Raw genomic sequence first — 21,342 nt, forward strand, 5'->3', positions numbered from 1 at the left:
ATCAAGTGTTATCTACTCAACCCTTAACTTTAGGCACATTGATTGCAATAAGTCCATGTGCTCTGATGACTAAACACACATTTGTAGTCATTAATCAAACTTTTTGCATTTACTAATCAGAAATCAGTACTACAAGACTGTAAGATTCAGCTGTCTGAACTGGGCTACAGATGCCCAGCCCAGTGCAAATATCTCCAACATTTACGAAGCAGCTATGCACATATAAAGATACGACAACCAAGTTTCATTCCTACCTCTGGACATTATTGTCTCTCTGTTAACATACGGTTACAGGGGAGTTCTTTAAGCTCTTAGTTGTTCTACCATGCTCAGGTATACACAACCACAACATAAGATCCCTGTTTTAAGTCTCTAATAGTCATCCTGCCAGATCAGAATGCAATTCTACATCTTGCTCATTTTTAAAATCACATACACTGGTGATTAGCCATTTACTGGTTAATCCATTATCCAGTGACTCCAGTTTTCCTGCTGGAACCTGCGGGTTGGGCGCATTTCCTATCAGCAGAACTCCCGCTGGATCCACCAGGCTGGGCAATGGGATATGGTTAAGATACAACTGTCTCTTTCACAGTAATACCACATATTATTATAAATATCATGCAGACATGATCAGATAGTATCTGTGAGGCAGGTGCTATTAATATTTTGGGGAATATTTTCCTCCAGTCTGTAGCAAAAGTTGCTTGTATTAATACTTGCTTTTTACTGCCCTTTTATGATTTATTGGTGGCTTATAGGTATTTGTTTGCACACATATTTAAACAAATCACTTGTCTTTTCAGACACTGTGACTCTTTAATTAGTGCTGGTGTTGCTATTCTGTTTTCTGACCACCTCTGCAACCAGAAGTAGTACTCTTAGGGTTTATTGTTTCTTTGTTTGTAACCATATGAACATAATCTTTTTTTTTTTCTCTGACACAACTTTGATGCATGTCCCTTCCTCTTAATACATGTCAGCAGATCCTTCAGTAATTTTATTTTAAATTAAACCATTTTGCTCACGTCAGTCTGCATGAACAAAAATTACTTCAGTCACTCACCTGTCACTTAGCAAAACACAAAGCAACAATGGCCAAGAGACAAGACCACCTGGCGCAATCACTGAACCTCACACCGTGCCATCGCGTCCATAAGCCTATTTCAGTTTAGGTGATGGGTGGGTGACAACAAGAGCTTTGCTGCCCAGGCCCACAGATGGTAATAGTGAGTCAGCAACGGAAGCAGAGGTGGGAGAGGCAAGAGGGAGCCAAGGCAGCCGCAGGCATCTGGCTGCCTCCAAGGGCAGATGGGGACAACGTCTGTTGGCAGTGGGAAGTAGGTGGGGGTACGATTCTGCTAATTTTGCTAGGCAGTAGGCAGAAGTGGAGTAGCATCCTAAGCAGAAATGACAAGTAACTGACAACTGCACAGGCTACCAGTGGTACTCTGTGGCTCCCTGCACACCCTGCATCGTACTAGAGCCCCAGTCGGTGGTACCAGTGCTCATAACCAAACCCAGACATGTGACAGCCTGGGAGGTGGGCATGCCATGAGCCAGCCCTGGCCGAACCCTGCAGGAGGATCCTGGCTCACATAGCCATCCCAGCTCCCCAGGGACTGCTTCTGCCTGCGGGACAGGCCAGTCCCCCAGCTTCACAACGTTTCTCAAGGAAAACATCCTGTTAGACCGCTTTCACATAAAAACCTTCCTGCAAAAGCACCTCTTCTGACCATGACTAGCAATTTATTCCGTGGAAAAAGGCAGTCCCTCAAACAGGTGGCTCTGAGGGCGTATATTGCAAATCCAGTCCTTTGAAAACAATCCAAAAACCGACAGAAGAGATGTACAAGGAACCCCTTCAAAACTGCTTAGGCTACCTTTGGTTGAGAAATGGGTAAGGATTTAGACCCAGACATACTTCTGGGAGAGCCTACTGAGATTTCCTAATATAGAGGAAAAGTATTCACATTGTTCAGTAACAAAGTACAGTGAAAATGTTAATATTTTCTTTGGCTTTTACGTTGTTACAACTGACAGTCTTGGCAAAAAAAAAGCTATTTCCTTTTTAACAACAAAAAGTATACCTGATCTAATTATAACTTTGAGTTTACAGCTTTTACCATTTATGGGGATTATTGCCAAATACCGGTGTTGAGAATCAAATAACTTACTCTGCAAAGAAGAAATAGTTTTTAGCTGCATATTTAACACGTTCAAAGCTACACACTGAAACAGAACTGAATATAGGACAGAAAATAACTACCTAAAGGGTAGTTGTCTTTTTAGAAAGTCCATAAGAGAATATACAAGAGATAATAGCTCTAAAGGTAATTATTCCATAAAAACAGGCATCTCAAAGAACACTTTTGAAGAAGTATGCTTGAGTTAAAAGAATTTTAATCATGTTTAGATTAGCAATACTACTGGCAATATTAACCTTAATCATGCAGACTTCTCTATTGCATTCAAGACCATGATGAGGAATAGGGATGAAACCAGGACTTAATTGCCTGTTCTTGAAAGATGAGGGAGGACCTGAACTCATCTTGTGCTTGTATGTCCTAACAGAAGATGGTCCTAGTCTCAGGTCCTTCTCTGGCCTCCTGTAGAAATGAGTAGAAAGCAAGAACTCTCTTCTCCTTTACTACCTGGGTGGAAAGAAGTTAGGTAGTGAGCCCACCTTATTGGAGGGACTACACAAGGCTGGCCACAGAGCAACAAGGAGATGCCACCTAAAACAAAGCCCATTTTTGATAAATGTCTCTTATCTCCAATAGGTTTTGAATAAAGAAATCACAGTCAGACCAGTGGCCCCACAAGTCAGGCAACTCATTTTTCTTGGAAATATATATATATCTTTCTTGACTATATACAGGTACCTTTCAATTTAAAATTAGAGTGAAGGAGCCATATATATGGGTTTTCCCTTATTTCTGAATATTTACAACCCTTTTTTGCCTTCTAAATAACTTTACATTCTTTATGTTCCCAATGTTAATAGTCTGGGCCAAATTAGAGAAGGTTTTGTTCTGATACTACACCTCCCCCAGCATCCCCTCGAGGTTGTGTCTTGAGGGGCAAGAGCATCATGTGAGGAATCTGAAGAATTGTAAACATTCGTGACAACATTACATTAAAATCAGCATGAGACTAACTCTTCCATAGTTTCACCAGCTGGGACAGCCACCTCATCACAGGGTACGTGAATAAGTGCAATCAGGAAACCACTTGTGTCTGTGTATTGTCTAGTATCCCAGAGGGGGTCTTACTACATACTCAAAGCCCTCTTTTCAGTTGGGTAATAGGAACAAGTCTACTGATGAGAATTCACCAGAGTATTTTTAATAATACATTTATAGAAGCAGATTTTATTACAGACCATAAAAAAAAAAAAAAGGATTAATGCAATGTTTGTTTGAAAACTCTCAAAAGGAAGCTCCACCTGTCTACCTTGGAGGCCCACCAGGTTACTAAAGCCTATTAATTATAAGTGAGGTCATTTCCAGGTCTTCCCTGACCCTAAAATTAAGCCATAGCTGGTGATTATGAAAATCCAATTACCCAACAGTTTTCCCACTTGTTTATTTAAGCTGGGTAATTTCTTTAAATACACATTGCCATGTTTATTCAGCACTCCTAAAAACCCAACGCCCAGATTCCTGGTCCTCAGCTTTCATTCTCTCTAGTGGTTTTGGAAGCAGTGACGGCCGCTGCCCTCCGACCCCAGCATTGCAGACACGGGAGGCGCTTCCTTCTGCGCCCTCGGTCCCCTGTCCTTCTGCTGAGCTTCTGCACGCCTGAGGCCGAAGCTGTGTCGGCTGTGCAGGTGGAAGGAAGCAATTCATGAGCAGGAAGAGTGGGGCTGGCTGTGGCTGCTGGGGAGGGTGTTTGCTTTGGGTCCTCAGAACCCCCTTGTACCAGGGGATGCTCCCCAGGGCTACTGTCACTGGGTTTTACTGCAAGGATGACAGGAAAAACACCGTGATTACCCTGTGTGTTTGTTTTCCCTGGTGCTCCCAGGCTAGGTCTAGACATGGGTCCTGGTTCTCTTCCCTTTCTGGTCCCTCTCATCAGCAAATGAACTGAATTCAGGTGGGTTTTACACCGCTGCAATTGCACTGGAAGAGAGCACAGCTGGGCACGTGGTTTCCACCACTTGCTACCTTACTGGTGCCAGATTTCACCTGCCTATCTAGTTTTATGTTTCAGTAGAGTAATTCAAAGGAAAAAAAAAATTATGAAAAAGGACAATGAAAAAAATACACAGGACTCAGCTTTCCTGCTGCTTTTAGCAAAAGAGCAAAGAGAAAACATGGTTATGTAGATGAACGAATGTGATGTGTACAGCACAGTAAATCAGAAAAGGACATAGTGTTGTTACAATGAATCCTGTATTTCAATATAAAATAAATAAAAATAGGCTACTGTGTAACTCTCATTGACTTTAAGAAAAATCAGCGTTAAAAAAAAGAAAAAGTAGAAAAGCAGGAATACAGAGAGGTTAAGATAAGGTTTGCAAAGGACTGCAAATACTGTAATTTTCTTTCAGCCTTGGGCAAACAGTGGCACGGGTCTTCTAATATATGACTGAGACATTTATTCACAAATACGGATTTATTATACCCATTACAGTCAGTCCTCAGAAGGTTAAGAGATGACTCTCATTTGAAATGAAATATAATATGACAAATTTTAAAGTAACATTTGCACTACTGTTATATGGTTGCTTCTAGCAAGTATAAAAAAGGTTTATGTATTTTTCACAAATACTTATATATGATTCTTGCTCTGTACATGCTAGCCTGAAATATATAGCCTCCTACTGCTTCTATTACTGGATGTCTTGGGAAAGTAGGACTGAATGAGCGTATGATTACACTAATGGGTGTGGTAAGCTCTCGGGTTTTTTTCTGAAAATCAGCATATTTTGTCAAACAAGTCTTCTAAGCATGCAGTAAAACTCCATTATTGACCACCCAAACTTGAAAAAAAGAAAATGAATTTTTTTCTTGGATCTACATTCTTTTCTAGGAAATGTAGACCTCATAAGTTTCCATTTTCTGTGATGCTGAAGCACATATTAGGGAATATTCTGATAGAAAACCCCACAAGTTCAGATAATATACAATAGCCATTAATGTCATTATCCTCTTATTCACACCTGCTTTCAACAAGGATCAATCAATACCATCAGTATTAGTTTGAGAAAACAATAAATAAATAAATAAATATGTAACTACAAGGAAGCTGGGAGGGGACATTTTACAAGGGCCTGTAGTGATAGGACAAGGGGTAAAGGATTTAAATTGAAGGTGGGGAGGTTTAGATTGGATATCAGGAAGAAGTTCTTCACAGAGAGGGTAGTGAGGCACTGGAACAGGTTGCCCAGAGAAGCTGTGGATGCCCCATCCCTGGCTGTCTTCAAGGCCAGGCTGGATGAGGCTTTGAGCAACTTGGTCTAGTGGAAGGTGTCCCTGCCCATGGCAGGGGGGTTGGAACTAGATGATCTTTAAGGTCCCTTCCAACCCAAACCATTCTGTGATTCTATGTCATCCTAATAAATAAATATTTGCACACAGTACTTATGCCATAAATGTACTTTTTACACTCCTAGGTGTCCCATGAATGGCTGTTATACAGACACTATGCTTGACAGTTCTGTGATGATGCTCCCCAAATGTGCTCTGCTTTGCTTGCTGACGGTTCTGGGCTGCCATTGGTTTTTGCTTGAACAAGTGCTGCAGCTTTTAGGAACCCACTCAGACCTGGGGTTACCGACACTTTTAAACAAACCAAACCAACATCACACCCAAACTGAAGTACTCAAAAATTAGAGGCTGCGATCAACAAAGCCAAAGAAGAATTAGTGTTAGAAGCAGGACTAAAGCCCAAGGTTTCCTAAATCTGTGTCATTTCTCAAGTTAGGTCATTTTGCAATCAATTGTCATAGGTACACTTCTCTAAAGGAAATTACTCTTCAACTGATTTCAAGATTCAGTATTATTTATGTCAATCACTTAATTAAAAAACAACAGCAGAGGATTACAAACTGATTTTGATAGAAAAACTGTAACTATGAATATAAAATGACTGATTTACTTTGTATTAAATATGCATTATGGCCAGTCTAAATTGATACAGCCTGATACCTGGAAGGAGCTATTCCACTCAGCTCATGCTTGTTCATTTTGCAGCAACTTTACTATGCATGAAAATTAAAAAAATGCAGGACCAGAGTTCCACCTTCAGTATTTTGGGGTGCACGTGGTCAAAACCTGATCCTCCCCCCTCTCCTGCTATCGTTGACATACCAGTGCTGCTTTAAACACCAGAAGTTTCCTACTGACCTCCTGTCATGCCTAGGGGCAGTGGACATCTCTTTCTATAGGCTCCTGGCCTCATTTCCAAAGCCTTATTCCTCTCACAGATTAACCTTCCACTGGCTCTGATTTCTCCTCTCCAGAGACGAGATCCTGGACAGACAGGTAGATACTAGCCCAATGTTTCCATCATCATGTGTAGCAATTGAATCATTAATATTAATTATAGTTATAATATTTCTATTCTGCCTCATGTTGTCTGCACCCAAGACGAATCCCGTAGCCATCTGTGTGGGCAGTGTGATCTTGCCAACCAGAGGACCTCATTTACAGTGTAAAGCAAGCAGTCTGGATACAACACTGAAGCTAATACCTACCACCAAAAGCCATAGATGGAAAATACTTAAGCTCAGGACTATAAGGGAGACAATAGGATGAAGTATGCTGATTCTATGCATCTTCTTATAAGGACACCTGCCTTTTCTGCTCTGTCACACAGCTCTCCTCATAGTATTCCAGTGTTGCACTATTCTTTTTTTTCCACTTATTTGTCATTTGAAAAACTGATTCTTCCTGCCTCTCACTCTGAGGAAGGGGTCTGGAAGTGATGACAGCAAGCTGTGTTTCTACTGAAAGGAGAAGAAGAGGGATGTACGCCTGGTGTGAGACAAAACTTCCAACTGTCTGCAACTTCCTAGCTCCAAGAAACCTCCTGGCAGCACTCTCCAGCCCTCTCTGAGTGCATAGAAACTGATTAGGAGCCTCAGCTATAAAGTTTAAATAGCTTTTCTGGAAAGTGAAGGCGCTTCATGTTCTCTCCAGAGGGTCTGATTTTGTTCCCACAGCCACGAGCAAGAGCAGGCCAATACCTCGAGCACTAAATTGCAAACAATTCTCAGGATCTACTCACAGCTCAGCATGTCAAAATGAACTGAGGAAACGGTTTTGACAAGTACTTCTGGACTAAGTTTTAAGCAATCAGTATCTAGTTAGGACAGGAATGGCTCAATATCCTGTAGAGGAAAACAGCTGACATGAGAGTAGTTTCAACTTTCCCTCTTTTAATCATGCTTTCTAATGTACTGCCAATTCACTCCTGTTCTACCCTCGATAAGGCTACGCCATGCGGCTACGGGAACTGACTGTTCACAAGTGCAAAGCTTATACAACCTCCCATCTTTTCCTGTAGATTATTTCTACAATCAAATTGCATTTTGTCACGCAAACATCTCTCTCCAGCAAAATTTGAATGGTAACATAAAGTTCTATTTCTGATTCATATCCACATATACGTGGTTGCAGCATGAGTGGAAACTGAGTTAAATGTTCAGATGTAAAAGTAAATTAAGATGCTAATTTGTTGTGCTTATTTGAGCTGTTTTTTCAAAGAGCTGAATAAATGTTTACTAATTTATGGTTAATTTGCTTTAGATGGTAGAGCTTTAATTGAATGCAGTCTTGTTTATTGCCATTATTATCTGCTTGCATTGCAGCATTGCTCCATTTCATACAGGAGGCCTCATTGCACAAACATACTGGATGACCTGTTCTCCCTCCGATTAATGCACACACTAATTTAAACCAAGCTACAATGAATATAAACAAAAGAGATTAAAAGAATAGGGAAAGGGAAAAGAGAATGGAGAGGAATAACAACTAGCTGCTAGGGCTGCACAAATTAAACAAATGCACAACTTAATGAGCTCAGATATTGTATGTATTTAAGGTAAACCAGCAAGAACTGTCAAAAAACTCCACATATTCTGTTTGCTGTATCTTTTGCTTGAAAATTAGAAAAAATAAATCAATTCGCAAAATATTTTTTGTCATACTTACATGAGTTGCCTCTCTACTATTTCAGTTTACAAATACCTCTATGATGCCTTGGAGGAGACATAGCCAGGCACCATCATTTCCGATTTTAATCTCTTGTCCAGGTGCAAAGCTTGGTTCCTTTTCCCAGCACAAGCAAGGCTCAACCCTTTGCTGAGCACTACAGCATGCCCTGAGGGTGCTTGCCTGCAGTAGTCAGGGAACCGTGGGCTAAGAGAACTGATCACACTACAGCAGGAGCTTCTAGAGAGTGTTTTTTTAGAGACTGCTTAACTGATATTTTTTCCTATTTAGTTGGTCATCCCTATGGTAAACAAATAAATAATGGACTGATCTTAGAATCTTCAGCTTTTAGATAAAAAAACACTTGTTTTTCATAACAGGAGCCTTATCACTAAGTCCATTTAGCTTCAAGTATTCCGTACTAATTAATTTCTTAGGCACAAACTCTACCTCCATCCTGCACCTGCTGCTCATTGAAGAAATATAATCTACAACCCTTAAACCCAAACAAGGATCTCTTCACACGTTAATGTCCTTCAGCACTCTTTTGAGACTTTAACCAAAACCAGATGACCTGGAAGAAGAAGAAATGGGTAGTATTATTCTTAATGTAGATGGGCAGTATCTTCAGACAGTATCAGTAAGAGAAAATTATTTTTTATTGTGACTTGAAGACTAATCAGTACAATGAGTTCTTTCCTGGTGAGTTTGCCATTTGGGAAACACAGGAAGGAACATCTGGCAAAAGAGGCGTTTACTGCACCCTGTCAACCTTAAGATAATAAAAAAGCACATTCCTTGTTTATTTGACTTGGTCTTCATTATCTTTAAACCACTGCAAGTGTCACACAGAAGATTTCTAAGCAGACAAATGAATTGTTGATGCACTTTGAAGAAATCACTGAGCCGCAGCAGTTCCTGAAGAATGTAAAACCTCCAGACCCACACCATTGCTCAACAGAGCTGCGCCATCTATGGACATTTCTGCAGGGAGCCGTCGAGGCTGCTCCACGCAGTCATGCGGTAGACCGCAGCTGCCGGTACAGACCAAAAATCCTTTTGCCTCATACACTTGGAAGACACAGTCCCATTTCCAGAGTGACTTAAGTTAGACTACAAGTTGATGGGATTTAGGCTCTCAGAGGCAGGCACCTGATATGTGCACTTAGATCTGCCATGTACTTGCTTCTGAAGTTCCCAGTGCTGACACCTTAGCCAGGTATATAAACTTTTCTCTCTTCCCAGCTTTTTCTTCTTGATTCACTTTAGCAGTCTGCCTTTCCAGCCTTGCTTTCTATGGGAATGCTTCCTCAAACAAGTATATTAATGTGCAAAGTGCCTGGATTACCTTTGCAATGAAGTTTAGGAAATCCACTTAGGCTTGCAATTTGAAAGGCAGCAATGCTTGAATGCTTTTAGAAGACAGCAGTAAATTTCTGCACACCACGGTGTACTTTATCTTGCACTTCAGAGATTAGACAGACCTCTAGAAGAGATACTGCCAAGCTGTACAGTCCCATTTAGAGTTGAGAGGCTGATGAGGAACAGGCAGGTAAGGTACCTGGAGCTCCTTTCTACAGAGCTGTGCAGTCGCCTTGAAGGCCATGGCCCTGGCCACTACCTGCCTCCAGAGACATTCCTACTGGGGAGTGCGTATGCTGGGCTCTAGAGCAGGGAAATGTATCTGTAACTGTGCCCCGAGATGAAGGCATGGGCCAGAGCAAAGGCCTTTTGCATCTACTCTTCCTCATACACACCATCAGTGAGTGCATTCAGATTGTAAATTTCACAGTGAAATAATGATATTTGCTTCAGATCCATAGTTCTCTATTAGCATAAGATTCATGGCATTAAGACACTTAAATCACTTGACCAGTATCATGTTTTCAAAAAATCACCAGCAAGAGGGGGTTTAGGAAAACAACATGTGAATGAAGCAAGCAGGAATTACTGATTACTTAATTAACACTATTACTTATTTTTAGTAAGCCCTCCATCTTCTGGAAATCTGTAGTTTAGGAACATTCTGAACCAGAGGTTTATACCACATCTTTGTGTCTGGTGTCTTGCCTGCTGTGATTTTTCCTTCAGACAGCTTTCTGACCTCACCTTATGAGCTCTGCCCCGTCCCAGGACAATGAGCTCTGTAGTTGGGAGACAGGCAATAGTGAACATTAGACATGGGGATTAGAGGGGTATTTAAGCCATCTGTGTTTTAGAAAATCCTTGCAGAAAACATTTATTTTATTTTAAACTTATCGGTAAATTGCAAATGCATTCTCTGTAGTCAGAGAATTACCTTTGGGATTAATTACAATACTATCTTTCTGCTTTTCACAACGCCACCTTTACTCACAAACCTATTCAGTATTGTGCTCCATAGGCCAAATTCTCTTTCCAGATACCTCTATAAATCCACTGAGGCAAAGCCAGCTAAATAGAGTCTAAAGTGAAACAAGACCATGCAAATGGGATTAGCTGTTGTGTACTTTCCTGCCGTTCAGATAGTTTTCCTTCATTTGTTGTAAGGCTGTGCTGTTACGTCCACTATCAAACCCAGGGGAAGCAACTGAAAGCTTCTGGACTATGCAGCAGTCCTCTGGCGGAATCTGCTACCACTCAGGAAGGATTTGAGACATCTCAAAGACAGGAGATGCGGCTGCCAGGGGGACAGTGGGAAGTGGAAGCGCCAGCCCTGGCAGAAGGGCAGGCTCAGCTGCCTCCTGCCCAGTACTGGCCCCATCTCTCACTGGCAGCATTGCTTTCCAGGGAGCTGCTATTGGTCATCCTGAAGCATTGGGACCGAGTTCCCTAGAGAAACATTGTACTTAACGACATTTTTCTGTGTGGGAATTATATACAGCACTTCCCCTTCTGATGCCTATCGCATATTTGAGCAGTTATTTGAAGTCACTCTGTTCTGTTTTGCTCCTGTTATCAAATCACAGTATTAACATAACAGGGATAATTATAGCTACCATAAATTAATAACAATACACACAGCTTGTTAAGCATCAAAAGTATATTCTTTGATAGGGAACATAAGGGAAGTCCCTGTCCCAGAAAGAAGTATCACCATTGTAGCTTACAAGCTCCACTGGTTAGAGAACCGAACAAAGAGTTCCAGAGTCCAGGTGTTTTATGAAGATAGGGCACTGATCTGCAATATTTTCTTGGATCAGTCACCTAACCAACCGATGTCTCGCTTGCCTTCCTATGAAAATAATAAAGAGAGCTCCTGAAACACGGCCATACTCAGCGAAGGTTCAGAGTCAAACCAAACTGATGCTTCAGCTGGGATGTGATGGTATCAAAGCAGACAAACAACTGTAGCAAGAACCTGGCTGAAATGTCACTGTCGTATGAGATCAGCTACTGCCTCTGGGCAGTTTTTTTGGGCTGAGCCATTCTCATAGCATGCTCTGGGCAGCCTTATCTGTGCCATGATGCTATTCCTTCTCCGTTTCCTGAGGCTTGTCTGATTGTCTGTATGCATCTACTAACTTGCCTGATGTTTCTGTTTTAAGTTTTTTGGATAGAGGATCATTTCATATTTGTACATGGAGCCTTGCACAGAGGGATCCTGATCTGAGACCAGGCTCTCAGGTGCTATATTAACAAAAATGCTTAAGAGAATTTCCCACAGCAGTCTGACCCACAGATGTACACGCAGCATTCTTTGAGGAAAAGTGTATTTGCTAACAAGGGATACTTCTGCTAGCTAGCAATGTTAAGCTTTCTGTACACACCAGCTCTGACTGCGTAAGAGATCTCTGCTGAATTTCGAGAACTTTTGTTTGCTTTTTTTTTAACAGAAGCAGTATAATTAGTCAACTGTCATAATTTGTAAGTGTTCTCCTGACAATGCACAGAAATAAAATGAATTATGACTGCATTCAAAGAAGAGATTCATGGCCTGGAATATTAACTGATGATTACAATATAAGCTGGATGCTTAGTAAGTACTGTCCAGTACATGACTTCCTGCAATTCAAAGATATACTTGGATATTTCATATTGCAGTTTTGGAGGTGCTTTGATGATGTTCTTTCTTTCTTTAACTGTGTTCTGTGTCCGTTCCTAACAAACATTTTAAATTAGGGGGAACTGAGCTAAACTCACCTTTAGGCTGCCCTGCGGAACAGATGGCCAGAAGGAATAGCATGATCAGTGAAAAATCTATTACAGAAGATTTTTCTTCTGTAAGAAGAAGAAAGGAGAGGTGAATATTTCTGTTTTAATTTGAGGCATTAGACTTTTTCAGACATTAACAGAAGCATTCAAGAAGCCTTCTATAAAGCCTCCAAACCTGAAAAATCAGCCTTTCTTATAAATTTCAAAACTCCGTACATCTGATAGGGATGCTCCCTTCTACATCAGTTGTTTATTTTGCTGAAATCAGTACCTCTAGGTTCTAGTCAACGACTCACGAGATGCAATGTACCTCATCCTGCTTATAACCCAATTTCATAATGAAACTGGTTCTCTTCTCCCTCTCTTTGTCCCTTAGCACCGCATTTCCAACCTGTTGATGTCAAAAGGTGATATATTTGGTTGTAAATGTTACAGATAGACACATCCTGCTACAGGCTGCGTGAGTTCAGCTAACGTGCATCTCCTCACTTTCACAGATGTCCCACTCTGCCCCTCCATTAGGACAGCTGGTGAAGCAGTCACAGAAACCCTGCCTGAGATGGTCAACCACAGAAACAAAGCAGAGAGGAGCTGAGAAAATCAGTCACTGGAAAGCTGCATCGGAGTTTAACACACTTACAGAATGGCACTTAAAAACCCAAACCCGCTGCTGGACTAGACAAGGGGATTACTCACACAACTCAAATTACTCATGTGCCCAGGGCAACAATGGCTTGTCTGATCCTAGGCCTGAGAATCATTTAAATATTAACATGGATATTTCCCCTCAGTTTCTTGTGCCCTGCGTTACTTTTGAAAAGATCAGCTGGATGAATCACTGCAAAACCACCAAAACTGTCTACCAGATGGCGGCCACTGATTAATTTGTCTTAACTTAAGCCAAAAAGGAAGAAAATGCGATGGGTGGAGCAGTAAAGACAAGCACAATCAACATCCGACCAAACAGGGTTTCCTGTCACCTTGGGAACGACACTGATTGGCCCTGCGGTTTCCTGTGTACAAGCTAAAACCAGTAGCAACTGGAGTAACAAGAATAAATGCCAGATAAGAGACCTAAGAATACAATAAAATTATTACAAAATTCCTGACTAAACCTCACAAGATGGTAAAGGCAAAACCAAGGGTAGACATGGGCTGCGTGATAAACTGAGTGCTCCCCGGCATCTGAGGGACTACGAAGCTGCACCAGAAGAATTTCTCCAAACAAGGGTGGGCTAATTTGCCTCAGATATCCACTCCCAGAAATGAATGTCACGTGCTTTGAAGAGCTTTTAGTTCTCTTCAAGAGGAAAAAAAAAAGGGCTGTGGGACAATTTAAAGCAGAGATGCGGAAACATAGCGTCTACCCAAGCTGATCTGAAGTAAACTTGCAAGAGGTGCTAGAGACACAGGGAAACAGACTGTGGATGTAACTTTGGGAGATGGTGCATAGTTACTTGATTCTATTTATTCAGATTATAACGCCCACAGAGTTTTGCTTCAAAGAGCTGTAACCACAACCAAAAGTCCTTAAGCAGCCAGGAGTGAAACAGTTAAAATACCGGTTTTAAGGGTCTTTGTTAGGCTGGTGCCTGAGTTCACTTCCCCTCCAGAGAAAGGGGACAATTCACATTCCTGCCCTCTTCCTACACTGCAGATAAGCAAAGACGTCTGTAATGGGTTGGACAGAACAGACTTCGTTCAACTCAGAGGTCCTGCGCTTGCAAAGAAAGTTTTCAGAGTGACTGTGCACGAACAGGAACATTACACAAGTGCAAGTTGGAGGTAAAGTATTATTCCCTCTCTAGTCATTAATCCATGTGCTAAAACAGATCTCTCAGGCACCCAGCTGGAGACCCTCAGAGATGGATCCCACTTCATGTCCCCCCTTACTTAGAGCAGTTCCTTCCACCTCAGTAGCCCAGGTTTTAGCCCTTGCCCTTACACTGTCACACAGAGTGCAGGTGCCAGCAATCACGGTGTGGCCTTCCAGCTAACTGAGATGGCCTGAGGAGGAGGGAAGCCACGATGTCAGGCTGCATGGAGACCCTGCACTGAAAGGGGCATTACTAAAAGGCACAGCCTCCCAAGATCAGGACTGCTCCCCTCCTGTCAGCTGCTACACCTGCTGTGTGCTTCTTCACGTGCAAGCTACATCTAGGAAAAGAAATAAAAATTAAATCCCAGGCAGTGCAACTCAGTAATGGATATTGCAGTGTTTCAAGCCTTGCAGCCTTGGCTTGGTTTTGCCTTTGCCAGTTAAGAGTGCTCCAAAGCAATTCACTGGCACAGTTTGGGAACCAGCACATGCACAAACCATTCCCAGTAGGCAGTCTGCATCCATCCCGGGCTCTTTTGGAGGTAAAGGGATCTTGGCAGTGTGGACACAAACTAATCTCTGCTAGCTGGCCTCAGTGCAACAAGTGTTTCTGGGTGTATTGAATTTATTAGTGCATTTTACAGACCAGGAGAGGGTATAGCCAAGAGGTCTGTCACATGAGGAAAATGCATTTTTAGGTCCTCCAGAAAGTGGCTTTTTTAAATTGTATTCTCTCACTCTTCTTAAATGATGTGGACAAACAGTAGGACTTCTGCTGTACTTCAGGTACATCTCGTCAGATGGACATGCCAGCCAGCCAGTCTCAATCCAGTGGTTAGGAGTGTGGCTGGAGGACGTTTATGTGCCATGTCCAAAGTGCTCTAATGAGTCAGTGGCAGAGACGGACGAGAGGACAAAAATTCCTGCCTCCAACCTCAAACTCAGTTTACTGGTCCCTTGTGCTTTGCAAATTCCTACTGATAGGATATCACCGTAAAACTGTTCTCCAGCTAGTACTTTTGTGTTGGCACATAGCTGTGCTTTGAACAATTACACTGACATTTTCCTGAAAACAATCCCTAGGATTTAAATTAAGAATGCAGAAAGCATATCCAGCTCCACACAATAGGATAAATTTATCCACCAAATCTATGCAAAGCTAGTATATTTTAGGCAGGAAATTCAAGGCCCCTTCCTGTAAATATATTAAGTTCCCATGCTTGTGTCATAAACTACAAAACCTGGCATGTTTACAGTAGTTGAACTGCAAGGTGCTACCCTCTGAGCTTTACTTGAAACGATTACTCACAACGGACAGTTTTGTATAAAGATAACAGATCAGCAACACCATAATTGTATTTGCAGCAATTGTGCTCTGTGATCTAAAAATCAGAACAGAACCAGAGAGAACTGCTGGAAATTTTTCTCATCTATTAGAGCAGAGATTTGGTTGAACAACAATATCCTGAGATGCAGCTGCCATTATATTATTGCCATCACATTAATGAAGCAAAGATCACATCAGGTTTTTTACCCTGATTCCAACATTTCTTACAAGGTTTTATTTGGTATACAGTATTTTTAAGATAATGGTTCATTTTAAGGGATACTACTTTTCTAACACTGGGAAAATAGTTATTTCAGTTAGTGTTTGTCATCCACAGCATTTCTTATCCAGATGGCAATTGTCAGGGCACAGAAATTGTATAGGCGGCTGGATCAATAGTTTAATTTATGTGTCTATGCAGAATAACTAAAAAAAGAGAATAGTTATCAATATTAACATAGGAATTTTCTTCCACCTCCAGACTTGAATCTCAAACTGTCCACGATTTTCTCTGTGAAGGTGTCAGATAGAAAATGTTTCTGGGGAAGGATGCCAAAAGCAGAGAGAGAACAGCAATTGTTCCCACTATCTGTGTGACGATATGTGTGAGTACCTCTTGCTAATACATTCCTGAATCAAATTTTATCTTTTGGCAGTGAGTTCCACAGTCTACTATGGGTTATCTGAATACATTTTAAAAAAATGATTTGAAAATGCATTGCCTTTCTTTTCCATCAGAATATCTCTTTTCTCATCTTATAAGAAAGTGGACAGAAGTGAGGATTTAGCAGCTTTATAATGCACAGTATTTTACTTTTTATTTCATTATACTCACAGAGAGCTATGCCCACTGTATGTCCACTGAATACTTCTTAGAACTGGAGAAAAGAATTCTGCTGTCATTTACAGGCATCTTCAGGATAGTAAGAGAAATCTCACTGGTTACAGCCTATTAACTGTGGCATAGGGATTTTATAGCATTGCTCTGCTTTGCGGGGAAAAGTAACATCACGCATGGTTCTCACAGTCAAGATTCAGTCCTATCTGTTATGTCTGTAGGGAGTTACACTTGACATTGATTTGGGTGATTTTCCCCCTACTATTCTCTGTTCTGATGCCTACTGATTTTCTGTAGATGTTGCAGATTTGGTTGCACAGTGTATGTTGAATGATGTCAAAGAGTGGCCCTCTCCCCTCCAGTTTTGTTCTCGCTGGCATTGTCTGCCTTCCCTTTCACAGGGTATCTTCTGTTTTCCTGTGTCCCAGCAGTGCTTCCATACCATTGCAGAATTCCTTCATTTACATTTTAAAAACATTTTTTTTTTCACTTATCTGCCAGGTTTTTCTGTTATATTCTCCACTCTCTTGTATTTGCTTGCAGAGAAAAAAAGATATCACAAAGCACATGTAAAATGTTATTTGGTCAGAATGAGAGACCTGCATGCCCCTAGCATCCTGATATGTGAAGATGAGCAGCTTTCCCTTTTGGACAAAACAATTCTCCAATTAATATGTAACAGACTGAGAAAACATAGTGCTATGATTTTTCCCACTGATTATTTAGATGTGATAGCCACAGTTCTAGGTCTTTGTGGCTAGGATGGAATACAAATGCTTGAGAAGACCTTCCAAAGCACTGTTTGTGTTTTTTAACACACACAGTGCAGTAGCTATTTTCTACATATTCTTCTCTTCTGTGTACTTTTGCATGGTAGATAGTAACTAATTTGAACAAGAGTACATTGTGCACTAGTTAGTTGAAGTACAATTGCCCTAGTCACAAATAATATGGGAACTAAAACTCAACTTCAGCAGTAGTGGCTGAAGGAAAAGTAAGTCCAGGTGTAAACCAAGCGAAATCTGTGCTTTATTATCCCCATCATGCTTATGCTTTAACAGTTCACTGTTCATACTAAGAATTTTCAATGCTTGACTTGACAGAATGAAATTTAAAATGTGATATTTTAAATCACCAGATTCTCATTTTGGCTGGGACCATTCATATCCAGATGAATTTTGGGCCTACCAGCAGAACAAAAGGAAGCCTCACTCTGCTGAAGGAGAAGTATATATTATTCGTATAAAACTATAAAAGCCTAAGTAGAAAAAACTCCACTGATGCAAAGTGCATGGATATTCTCACGGAAGAGAAAAAGTTCATTTACATCCTAAATTCAGGTGCCGGCGCTGTGATACTGGGACAGTTCACCACTGAAGCCGCCCCAGGGGAACACCAGCTCTCCCACTCCTTTGGTCAGGCTGCGACGGAGAAGGGCTTTGCTGTGAAAACTCCAGAAGACAGCGACTTTGACGCATGCTGCCCTGATGGATCCAGAGGATGCCAGGAGGCTCTGAGGACTTCTTTCCCTTGCCTGCCCCATTAATTTTAACAGAAGGGGGTCAGCGGTCTAACAGCCTCTTACCTTCCCACCCCTGTCCACCCTCCATTCCTGGCCACCACCACTCCCCCCTTCCCCAAGCCGCACGCTGCACATGGGCACGCACCCAGGGAAATGACTCGCCTCCAGTTCCCCTCCAGTAACGGGCCCGTTACCGCCCCGGGGACGCGGCCACGCCGGGAGCTGCGGCGGAAGCACAGCACAGCGGGGGGCAGTGCCGCCCGCCGGCTCGAGGTGTCGCCCTCCCCCGCGTTCGGCGGGGCGCCGTGCTGCTCCCATCGAAAGCGGAGCGGGTCAGAGGGACCGACGCTTTGAAAAACTCAGTTCCACCTTATTTTTGCGTTTAGATACGCTACTCAAGGCAGCGCCGAGTGTGCAGAGCAGGGAGAGCCTGAGAGGCAGGCATCATCCATCTTTTCTGCCCCACCCTTCCGGACCCTTCCCGTCTAGATGGCTAAGCACAGCGGCGACTCGCTCCCTGGTTTGGCCCATGGTCTGTTGGTTTTTCTTTTTGAAGAGATACAGTTTGGTCTAGACCATGTCAGGCATTTCACAGCTACAGATCACATTTAAGGAATCAAACCAGGGAGCTTGGATAGTTAGAAAACACGGCTCAGAAACCACTGTCAAGCTGCCCACAAGGGGTGTTCCCCAGGGCTCAGCACTGGGGCCAGTTCTGTTCAACATCTGTATCAATGACTTGGACGAGGGGATGGAGTGCACCCTCAGTAAGTTTGCAGCAACACAAAGTTGGGTGGGAGTGTGGATCTGCCTGAGAGCTGGAAGGCTCTGCAGAGGGATCTGGACAGGCTGGATCAATGGGCTGAGGCCAATTGTATGAGGTTCAACAAGAACAAGGCACCAAATCCTACACTTGGGTCACAACAACCCCATGCAATGCCACAGGCTTGGGGACAAGCAGCTGGAAAGCTGGCTGGCGGAAAAGGACCTGGGGGGGTTGATCGACAGCCAGCTGAACATGAGCCAGCAGTGTGCCCAGGTAGCCAAGAAGGCCAATGGCATTCTGGCCTGCAACAGGAGCAGTGTGGCCAGCAGGAGTACCAAATCCTACACTTGGGTCACAACAACCCCATGCAATGCCACAGGCTTGGGGACAAGCAGCTGGAAAGCTGGCTGGCGGAAAAGGACCTGGGGGGGTTGATCGACAGCCAGCTGAACATGAGCCAGCAGTGTGCCCAGGTAGCCAAGAAGGCCAATGGCATTCTGGCCTGCAACAGGAGCAGTGTGGCCAGCAGGAGTAGGGCAGTGATTGTCCCCCTGTACTGGGCACTGGTGAGGCCGCACCTCACACCCTGTGTTCAGTTTTGGGCCCCTCACTACAAGACAGACACTGAGGTGCTGGAGTATGTCCAGAGAAGGGCAACAGAGCTGGTGGAGGGTCTGGAGCACAAGTCCTGTGAGGAGCAGCTGCGGGAACTGGGGGGGTTTAGCCTGGAGAAGAGGAGCCTCAGGGGAGACCTTATTGCTCTCTGCAACTACCTGCAAGTAGACTGCAGAGAGGTGGGGGTTGGCCTGTTCTCCCCAGCCACAAGCAATAGAATGCCTCAAATTGTGCCAGGGGAGGTTTAGACTGGATATTAAGAAAGATTTCTTTACTGAAAGGGTGGTCAGGCATTGGAACAGGCTGCCCAGGGAAGTCATTGAGTCACCATCCCTAGAGATATTTAAGAGATATGTGGGTGAGGTACTGAAGGACATGGTTTAGTGGTGGTATTAGCAGTGTTATGTTAACGGTTGGCCTTGATGATCCTGAAGGTCTTATCCAACATAAAATATTCTATGATTCTAAGTCATCTGATCAAGGGAATCTCAATGCTAAGTTTGTCAAGAAGACCCATATCCACACTAGCCTGACAAGAGCTTCTTCCCCTGGCAGAAACCAAAATCAGAGTTGCAATCATTCTTGAATGGGTTCCCCCAAGATGTGGCTATTGAGCAGAGGGGAACTCCATGCTTGATCCCACTCCATACTGACAGAAAAAGAGCTGCAAGCAGACTGTTTTGTGCACAGCGTGCTGCTTGCAGTGTGCAGACCTATGCTGTAAGGTTCACCACTTCCATATGTAATGAGGATGGACCAAGGAAATTACTTTTTGCCTCCAATACTTCTGTGTGTCAAAATGTGTGTAAATTTGTTCATAGCACGGAATATAATAAATAACTAAGAAATATATATAATAATAACTGCTTATTTCAGAGGAAGAGAAGACAACCTCTTCTGTAAAGTTCTCTCCTTCACATCCTCAGACCTTTCTAACACTGAGCTTGAAAAAACACCATTTCTTAGAAGTGGACTTGGGCTGATAAAGTGTAACTGTGTTAAACATGACAAAATAACTGCAGAATGGGAGGTTATCACAATTGCTTTCACTTTTTCACAACAGCCTATTAGTGTTCTTTTACAGTAGAAACTGAAGTGCTCAGTTCCTTCAGCTTCTTCTTCCTTTAGTAAGAAGCAGAAATGCTTGGTTTATTTGATCAAACATCAGGTTTAGTTTCCACTTTGTATCTCAGCTCTCCATTTTAACACATATGACTCAGAACTTTGTCCTTCCAAAGGATGAACTTTGGTTTAAGAGTATAAAATGCTGAGTTCCTATCTGTGGTGGTGGAAGTTAAGATCCTAGACAGATAGTTTTTATTTTCTTCGTTTGAGCAATGGAAAAAATTCTTCCCCAGTCATTCAGTACAAACTACCTCTAGAAATACCCCACTCCCTCTCAACTATCTCCTGTGCTAAGTTAGGTACCAGGTATTATAAACTAGCTATGTGATCTCCATTCTCATGTGCTTTAATTTTAAGGTCTTGTGGAATGATAGAAACTATCAAAATGTATTTACTTGCTTCTTTCATTCCTTATATTTTAGCTGCAGTGATATCACCACATATTTTGTGACAGCTCTGCCTTTCAGCGTCTTTTACTCATAGAAGAATCAATCCACCTCCTTCAGCTCTGTCTGTGGCTCATAAAGCCATTGATAATATCTCTGTCATTGAAATCCCATGGTTCAAGTTGAATCAGGGTTACTGCTCGACCCTGAGAGTCCTCACAGACAAGGCTCTGCTTGGTCTCCTTTTCACTCTGATTTCCCCGTCGTATCTGTGTGGCGTCTGTTCTTTCATTTATCGTCTGTGCCGGGGTAGAGGCATTCAGTTGCACGGCTGCACACTACATTAGTTATTCAAAGCACTGATGCTTTATGAAAGCGGCCTGCAGCCATCAGACAAGAAATTATATAGGTTTCTAACAGAGGAGAGACAGATGTCAGTGTACATTCTCCTGTGGGAAGAACAACTAGTTTTATAAAAAGAGCACTGCCCTAGTTTTTGAAAGGTAGAATGAGTGGCAAGGTTTGGTGCCCAAGTATTTCTGGAGAGTGGCACGCAAGGGTCAGTTTGATCACTAATCACTTCCTTCTCTTTTTTGTAAACCTGTAGACCTTGGACTGTATCCTGACTATCATGGAGAGCTGAATTTA

The 21,342-nt window shown here is 42.5% G+C and overlaps 1 protein-coding gene across 1 annotated transcript in view; it reads right to left on the bottom strand.

Moving 5' to 3' along the window:
- Window positions 1–21,342, bottom strand: part of PTPRR (protein tyrosine phosphatase, receptor type, R) — a 75,676-nt gene that overhangs the window by 34,704 nt on the left and 19,630 nt on the right. The gene's annotated exons all lie outside the window — the stretch shown is intronic.

The sequence above is a fragment of the Eurypyga helias genome, unplaced genomic scaffold, assembly GCF_000690775.1.
Source record: "Eurypyga helias isolate BGI_N326 unplaced genomic scaffold, ASM69077v1 scaffold31184, whole genome shotgun sequence".
NCBI classification, from domain to species: domain Eukaryota; kingdom Metazoa; phylum Chordata; class Aves; order Eurypygiformes; family Eurypygidae; genus Eurypyga; species Eurypyga helias.